This window comes from Abramis brama (genome assembly GCF_963993115.1).
Source record: "Abramis brama genome assembly, chromosome: 6".
Lineage (NCBI taxonomy): Eukaryota > Metazoa > Chordata > Actinopteri > Cypriniformes > Leuciscidae > Abramis > Abramis brama.
The window spans coordinates 28,519,780-28,528,192 of NC_139968.1; positions in this window are offsets into that span (position 1 = coordinate 28,519,780).

Consider the following 8,413-nt stretch of genomic DNA (forward strand, 5'->3'; position numbering starts at 1 on the left):
TGATGGTAAATAAAATTGTACTGTAACTGTAGCCGCGAGAGTGAGACAGCGAGATGATTGACAGGACAATAGGACATAGCGGAGGAAAAAGCGCAAGATTTTGTTAGTAAAATTTTTTTATTTGTTTAATATAAGTGAGTTTGTCTTTGAAAAAAACAACAAAAAGGTGAAATAACAGTGTGATCACAAAACTGAGCGTTCGTTTTAAAGGGAAAAATTTCAAATATATTTTATTTATTTGTTAGCCTATGCTGTTGTTATTCCGTCTTAATCGTTTTGTTAATTCAAGTTTAATACTATGCAGGAGTTTTTTTTTATTGTAGCCTACTATTTTATTGTTGTTGTGTTTTCATTAAAAAATAACAATGAACCGCATTCCTTTGAAAGGTTAATCCAAAGGTCTTTCATTTACTTGTGTTATCTCATCCGTCTTATTAGCTTTGTTAATAACGAATAGGCTAATGTTAATTAAAATTGTTCAAAGAGTGGAGGAAGATGTTGTCAAACATTAAAAAAAATCTAAAATAAGCGCTATATGCTGAACGTACCCTCGTGCACTGTTCGATTTCCGTGTAGGCTACTTACGGAGCGGGTCAAATTGACAAATTGGTCAAATAGTTTTTTAACCATTTTTAAAACCGTTTTCTTTTTATAAACAGTATAGGCCTACTGACTTTTTTTGCATAATTTGTTTTTACGTTTTAATTTTTTCTTATACATTTTATGCTTATAACATCATAACTGAACAATTAAATGTAGCTGTATAATGAAAATAATGTTTACTTTTCCTAATAAAGGCGCCGTTTCTCGTTTCTGCTTATTTCATTTCAAATAGGAAATGAAATGGACGGAAGATACCCTGATTATACTGTTTCACCAAAGAACTGTAATCGAGGAAGTATTAAAACTTACGTCCAGTATTGCGCACTAATAAGAGAATGTCGATGTATTCGAAACACTACTTCTGTCTTTTCTGTTTGTTTTCTGTTTGTCAGTGGAACGATTCCAAAACAAGATGCCCAGTCTGCCCTCTTTTGGAGAGTCTGTTTGCTGTGAAATATTTAATTATTATGACCGCCGCTAGCGTAGCTAGCGAAAGCGGTCATATAGGGATTGTCAAAGTTTTTTTTTCTTTTTTTTCCGTCATCTACTGAATTTTTCGTCAACGATACCAGGGACACCGAAGCACCAGGGAACATGAAATTTGGTGGGCATGTAGCCCCACTAGACTTTTACGGAAAAATTTCGTTTGGTCCCCGGGGGCCACTCCCCCCCCCGTGCTGGGCCCCCCCAAACCCAAAAAATGCAGTTTTTCCTAAATAACTACCTGAACCGTGGCACTGAGGATGAAGAAATTTTTATGGTATGTTGGTCTTAAGGGCCCACATCAACCTAGCCCATAATCGATTGTCAAAGTTTTTTTTTTTTTTTTTTCGTCATCTACTGAATTTTTCGTCAACGATACCAGGGACACCGAAACACCGGGGAACATGAAATTTGGTGGGCATGTAGACCCACTAGACTTTTACGGAAAAATTTCGTTTGGTGCCCGGGGGCCACTCCCCCCCCCGCGCTGGGCCCCCCCAAACCCAAAAAATGCAGTTTTTCCTAAATAACTACCTGAACCGTGGCACCGAGGATGAAGAAATTTTTATGGTATGTTGGTCTTAAGGGCCCACATCAACCTAGCCCATAATCACTCATTTGTGATTTGCGCCCCTTCCCATAAAAAATGAAAATGCAATATTATTCTGCTTTAATCGCCCCTATCTTCAGTTGAGATGTTCAGAACTGCACCATATTTCATGTGTATGATTAACTTGACATCCTCTGGGGGTATGCTAAGTTTCGTAGAATTTCATCCATGGGGGGGTATAAAATAAATTCATTTATGTGCACATTTAGTGACTGTACACTAATCGGCCTGTAGATGGTGCTGTTGAGCGAAGGGTTGCTGGTTTAGGATGATACTGTCACACACACACATGCAGGAATACAAACAAACGCAAGCATGCACACACACTGACATCCACACGCACAGACACACACACACAAACAAACACACGCGCACACACATGTACGCACGCATACATACACGCACAGACACACACACACACAGACACACACATACACAAACACACACACATACACACACACACACAGACAGACATGCACATACTACTACTTTTTTTAGGTATCAGCCATATACCCGATTTACCAATACCCAATGTGTTATGCTTGGGCAGTATACTAATGAGGTGGGTGGGACATGTTTCATGCCATGTTAGATCACATCCTGAGAGTCTACGCTTTCAGAAAATATATAGTTTATATAGTTGAATCAGTTTTCTCTTCATGGTACAGACCAAAATGTATTATGTGTACACTTTCTTCACCTAAATCCATAAAATCCCATTAATTTCAATGGGACATTTACTTAAGTGTTCTACTAGGTACAGTGGGAATGAGTTTAATTTTGTTAACATTGTTTTTTTAAAACTCTGGGACCAGGGCTACAAGATAAAACCACTTTTTTGGGGAATTTTTTATTTTTATTTCAGTAAAACACAACAAACCCATGCCAAAGTCAGATAACTGACTTTTACCATCAACAGGCACCTCAACCGTTTGGTAGAGGTTTGTAGAAATTGAATGGGAGGGTCCTTTGAAAAAAAAATCACAGATTTTCATACTTAGTATGTATAAGTATAAGTATATATACTATTTTGATCCCGTGAGGGAAATTTGGTCTCTGCATTTATCCCAATCCGTGAATTAGTGAAACACTCTCAGCACACAGTGAACACACAGTGAGGTGAAGCACACACTAATCTCGGCGCAGTGAGCTGCCTGCAACAACAGCGGCGCTCGGGGAGCAGTGAGGGGTTAGGTGCCTTGCTCAAGGGCACTTCAGTCGCTTTTTACTGTTAACCACTGTTATGGATGTGACGTTTTCACATTATGGATGTTAAGTGTCTAAACTAATGACTTTTGATATAAAACTTAAATAGTAATGGCAAATAATTACAAAACTCTAAATTATCCATGATCCACAGGAATACTCCAGACAGTCTTTTAAAATATACAACTTATATACATAAACACGCAATACAGCCAAATTGCTCCACGTCAATTATTTTTGTGGAAAGCCAGTGCAGGCCTGAGCGGTGGTCATATTTTGTACCGCCATGCGGTACATCTAGTTTTTTATAAAGTTAAAGATGTAATCATTTTTATTGTTAGTAATAAATCAAGATGGACATTTACTGGACTGAAGCGACTTGGGTTTACCTGACTGTTAGGCTATCAATATCATTTATGTGTAATTATTTTTCTAATAATGCTTTATGTATTAGTAGCCATTTTAAAGGGGTAGTTCACAGAACAATGAAAATTCTGTCATCATTTACTCACCCTTAATTGTTCCAAAACTTATTATTTTTTGTCGGCAACAGTTGATGGGCCCCATTGTGGAAAAAAACAAAAAACAAAGTCCTCCTCCCACAGACTTGCGAGGCACACCTTAAAGGGATAGTTCACTTTGAAAATAAATTTTGGTATGTTTTAGCTTACCTCAAGGGCATCCAAGATGTAGGCCTAGGTGTCTTTTTTTCCGCAGTAGTTTCAATTTTGATATTTTTAGGTCAAACCGTTCTTGTCTGTCAGTCATATAATGCAGGTCTACGGTCACTGTCTCAAAGAGCATGCACAAAGTCCAAATTAAAACAATTCCCCATCGTCCAAATTAAACAATTCCCCATCGTAAGTACACATTGAGAAAACGAACAGTATTTATATCGTTGTTATCTCTTGAACACAGCCGCGTCCAAATAATCTGAGGGCGCGGGCGGGTATAGAAATATACATAGATGTCGCCTTGGCTACTGCAGTTCATTGGAACGAAACCGTAGCCAAGGCGACATCTATGTATATATCTATACCCGCCCGCGCCCTCAGATCAGTTGGACGCGGCTGTGTTCAAGAGATAACAACGATATAAATACTGTTCGTTTTCTCACACAAACCGCTCGTTTCGTGTCTTAGGCCATCAATGTGTACTTACGATGGGGAATTGTTTAATTTGGATGATGGGGAATTGTTTTAATTTGGACTTTGTGCATGCTCTTTGAGACAGTGACCATAGACCTGCATGAAATGACTGACAGACAAGAACGGTTTGACCTAAAAATATCAAAATTGAAACTACTGCGGAAAAAAAGACACCTACATCTTGGATGCCCTTGAGGTAAGCTAAAACATACCAAAATTTTATTTCAAAGTGAACTATCCCTTTAATCTAGGCTCTATGTATAGCAATATTCCTTTAACCAAGCAAGTCTCTTTGAAAAATAACAAGTGACTTTGCCTAAAGTCACTGTCATGTTTAATTTCCACTGCCAATTCATAAATTGTATTCCTCAGTATAGCATACATTAGGCAAAGTAATTACCGGTAATTACCGGTTTAATGCCTCTTTGTTTGAGCCTTTGCTGACCCCACCTCTCGATCCTTGTTTCTTCTTAGATGGGTGCATGCATTCTTTTGCCCTGGGATTCCTAATCAATCCATTACAATATTCTGGTAAATTCACCTGGCAGTAGATGTCAGGGTAGAGACTGGGACAAAAGTAGTAAAAGTTCCTCCCTTGTGTAGACGAATAAGCCATTCATATTCGCTCCTGAGCCGGCCATGATTAAGAATGTTGTTAGACATACCGCCATCCAAACCATAAAACAATAGCTTACCGTTCGTAACCCTAGTTCTCTGAAACATATGAAACGCGTACCTGACCTCTCTGCAGGAGCATCCAAATGCACCAAGTCTGGCTCGACAGAGCGAATGTCCAATGCCAGGTAAGGGACCGCATGGACTTAGAGCCCCCTGTGGCCGTGCATCGGGCCGGCTGCTTGCGTTTGGGGTCAGAGGGATTGGTGTTTGGGGGTTTCTTGACCACAGCCTCAGCGAAAGACATTTTCCCCCAGGGCTTAGTAGGAGAGCGGTTACTCTGCTGGGCCGGTGGCTTGCCATGGTATTTATTAGCCCTGTCTGCATTATGGACATGCCATCCAGTGGCAGGGGAGTTAGGCTTTCTTGGAAAGCAAAGTTTGCTTACCACTTTTCAGTATTGGGGAAACCAGATAGATTAAGCCACAGTGGACGTTCTCCGACCACCAAGAGAGCCATTGAACACCTGCTAGCTTGGACTACTTGAAGGGCATTATAGAGAACAAGGTCATAACAGCGTCAATCTCCTTCCAGGGAGCAGGTGAGGGCATTCCTTTCCCAGTTGTTCCCCCATGTCAACCAGGAGCACTGTAAGCGTAAAGCAGGGAGACGTACAGCCAAGGCCGAGGCTTTATCAGAGGCCTGGTGAATGGACGTGTACAAGCGATTCATTTTGCCAGGGAGAACAGGTTAAGGAGGTGTGAGGAGCCCACCTTAGCATGGGTTAAGCTGCCTTAAAGGAATAGTTCACCTAAAAATGAAAATTCTGTCATCATTTACTCACCCTCAAGTTGTTTCAAACCTGTATGGATTTCTTTCTTCTGATGAACACAAAGGAATATATTTTGAAGAATGTCTGTAACCTAACAGTTGATTAACCCCATTGACTTCCATAGTATTACTATGCAGTTGGCTCAAAAATCTGAGGGGGCACAACAGGTGCTTTCTGAATTGGCATGATGCATCTTTGTAACTATCTACAATGTACGTAAACTACATTTACATGAGCACCTTTTGTTTAATTTAATCCCGAATAATTCCAAATGATGATTTAGCCTAAGATGTGTGATTAATCAGTATCTAAGAGCCGCATCTTTGAAATATGTGTTATATTTTTAAGCATTCGAACTGTCACATGTTGTGCATGCAAAATTAGGAAATGCGAATGGAAACTGAATTTGCAGTCGTGGTTCAAACGCATTGATCAATATGCTTGCGTAGACTTCAGTGAAATGTACTCTGGTTTCTCTGAGCTGGTGTGCGAGTCTCATCGACAATAAAAGCAAACTCTTATCAGCCTCATCTAGTGCATTTAACATAAAATGTGATTAATACTGTATCATTGCACATGTACATGCTTCTGTATAAAAGTGTCAGTTATCAGATTTGTTGAAGATGCGGCTTCTGTTTATGTGTGCCAAGACATTTTAAAAATCCCGACCGGATGATTTTATTATGGCCATGTCCAGGATTTATGATCACCCAAATATAGCATGCAGTTAGGGTGATATTAAATGACTTAGAGATGGGAAATATGGCCAAAATCTTTTATCATGCTTGAAGTCATTAATTTCCTGTGTGACTTGGATGACTTGGATGGCGCCTGTAACTGGCAGAGCCGCGGCTCGTCTCCTGCTGTTTAGATTATTAATGGTCATTTTTTCAGTGTACGTGATCATTTCAGCCCGCATAACAGATGGATGCGTCCTGGCTGTATGGACTTATGATCGGGACTCTTTGTTTCTCATCAGAGAGTCGATGGAGGACCTGTTTGATAAATACGACAGGTACAAACAGGCGTTCCCTCCTCCGTTTACTATCGATCCTGACTCACCTGACTACTTGTTGCTATATCGGGCTCCGGGCAGGGTCCGTAAGAGATCCAGGAAAAGAGGCTCGCGATCCGGTGTCCAGGTCAGGCGAAGGCGTGCCGCAGCGCGCGATGGCTCCGTTGTTTTCGGCGGCCGGGACCGCATTCGGTGCCTGCGCCGGATTCCTCTTCTAGATGTGTGCGGCAGCGTGTTCTCGCCGCCGCCTGTTTGGACTTCGACGGGTGTCCTGGATCCTTCACAGCGCTGGAGTTGTGGTCAGAGGTTTTCGCCGCCTATGTTTACTTCCGTGTGTGTGCCGGCTCTCTCCGCATGGACCGGCAGGAGACCATGTGTCCGCTGGACGTGCCTTCAACCAATCCCGCTGCACAGCAGGGACACTGCCTCCGTGACGTCATCCAAAATGCATGTTGGCCTGTTGAATGCTCGTTCAATTGCAAATAAATCGCATTCATTAAACGATCTTTTCACAAGAGAAGGCCTGGATATTATGTGTTTGACAGAGACATGGCAGAGAGAGGCAGGGACGGACTGGGGCTAAAATACAGCCCTGGACTTTCTCCCAAATAGGCCCATCATCCGGCCATTCGCCTAGCCGTGTGCGACAGACACTATAGCCAGGATGTCCTGATACTATATGCCACAATACTGTAGCCTATCAGACAAGGTATTCACAGCAAGTAACATCTCAAAACCAATGATGATTATTGGGGTTGTGTTTATTAATGAAGCCTCAGCCTTCAAATAAAAACAAAAAATGTACAATGCCATAAATACAAATAATGAAATGTCACTGGCTACAGAAACCCCAAATTACACAAACTTGAAATTATAAAACATATTATACTACAGGGCCGTTGAATGCTTGAATCTGATTGGTTGACAAACGTTCTAAGGTGTGCATTATTTTCAGGGAAACGCACGGCTAAAGTAGTTCCAGGCAGGTCTTGACCGCATTACAGTTCCATATCACTTCGCGTAGTCAACTGTAATAACGGAAAATAGGATACAATTCATAACAAGAAAAAACATTCAGCCCCATGCGCTTGATCTGCAATTTTCAATGTCTAGCTTACAGTCTATGGTCTAGCTTCACAATCAATGGAAACATGCAGTTTAATTTTAATAGATAAAGTATATAGTCCTATATAATCAATAGAAAATAAACTGAATATAGGCTAAATAAATGGATAGTCCTGCAGCACGGATTTTTATTGCAGATAATTTAACAAATAAATAATTATTGATAGGCCTACTTGTTAAAAGGGCTTTGTGTTTTATTTATTTGGCTAGTCTACTATCTGTCAATAATAGAAAAAAAATGAACGAATTAATTAAAACAAATTGAATTAATAAATAAAAAATAATAATGACGCATGCTTTTCTGTCTCATTATTGCATCATCTCTCTCTAATAACTGCATTAATAACTGCATAAAGCCGGGGACACACTTTAAGGCCGGTTATGAATGTAATTTGATACTTATGACTGATCATGCCCAAACGCGCGTTCAGCGCGTTCAGTCTGTGTTCAGAGTCGGTGTTTAAAATCTGCTGCAGTCGATGAAAACAGTCAGAAAATGTGTCAGCTAGTCGTGTGTCCCAGCATTAGTCTGCTATCAGTGGCTCAAACCTCCGTTACTAACTCTAAACTGACGTTTTGGAATTAGCAACGGAGGCATGGGATTAGATGCGTAAGAAATTAGTCCTACATGCAAGAGCGTTTTAATGACAAAAACTTTACAAACGTCTTGAAATACATAATCTGAACAATGTTTCAAGGTGTGGTAACTGTAGTATAAGCGGAATAATTGACTTCAGGCCGTTGAATTATTATAAAAATAATACACACCCGAGGTA